Source organism: Trichechus manatus, unplaced genomic scaffold (assembly GCF_000243295.1).
Source record: "Trichechus manatus latirostris isolate Lorelei unplaced genomic scaffold, TriManLat1.0 scaffold00255, whole genome shotgun sequence".
Taxonomy (NCBI): Eukaryota; Metazoa; Chordata; class Mammalia; order Sirenia; family Trichechidae; genus Trichechus; species Trichechus manatus.
The window spans coordinates 350,205-351,128 of NW_004444191.1; positions in this window are offsets into that span (position 1 = coordinate 350,205).

Genomic DNA, 924 nt, shown 5'->3' on the forward strand with positions numbered 1-924 from the left:
GGGGCGCGGCCGCCGGGGGACGGGGACTCGGTGCGGGCGCCGCGAGGGGAGGGGGTGGGCCGCAGCCCGGCGTTCACGCTGCCGGAGCGCTGATTAAACCGCCGCCTCCTCACACAGGCGTTCGCGGACACCCGCGGTCCCGCCCGGAGGGACGCTGCGGTCCCAAGGGAGGGCGGTGGGGCGCGGGCCGGGGCCGGGATTACGGGGCAGGAAGCCGAGGACTCCCTTCCGGGCGGCAGGACCGACCGCGAGGCGAACACAGGTTGCCGGGGCGCGGCCCCCGCCGGGCTGAGGGCCCCGCTCCGGGCGCCCCGGGCCCCCGCGGAGGGAGAGGCGGCCGAGGACCTTCTCATACAGGCTGCGGGGAGCGGGGCCGCGGAGGGCGCCGCCACGCCGGCTTCCCGGACGGCCTTCTCCCCTTTGTGCGCTGCTTTCCCCGGCCACGTCGGGCCCGTTTTCGTTTCCGAGCCGCGGCTTTGTGCTCGCTCGCGGTCGGGGTGCGCGGCGCCCCGCTTCTCGCCCTCCCCGCGCCTCGGCCACCGTCGGCGGCGGCTCAGCCCTCCCGCCTTTGGCGGTTCTCGGCGGGAGGCCCGTCTGCGCGCATGCGCGGGGACGCGCACACACGTCCACAGCCGCGCGCATGCGCCGCCCCTCTCGGCCGGCGGTCCCAGCCGTCCGGGGTTCCCCGCCGCCCGGGCCTCCCGCCCCTCCGCGCTCGCCCTGCGCAGCCGGTTCTTCGTGACACCAAAGCTCCCCGACCCCTAGTGCTCTTCACTCCTCTGCTTTCTTAAGGGGCTGGACCCCTGCAGAGCATCTTTGTCAGAAGCGGGTGGCCTCCCTGTGCTGAGTCCTCCTTCCTGCCATGGAATGGCGCGTGGGTCCTGCTCCTGGGGTGTCTCTGGTCCCGTTCCCATCCCTTATCCC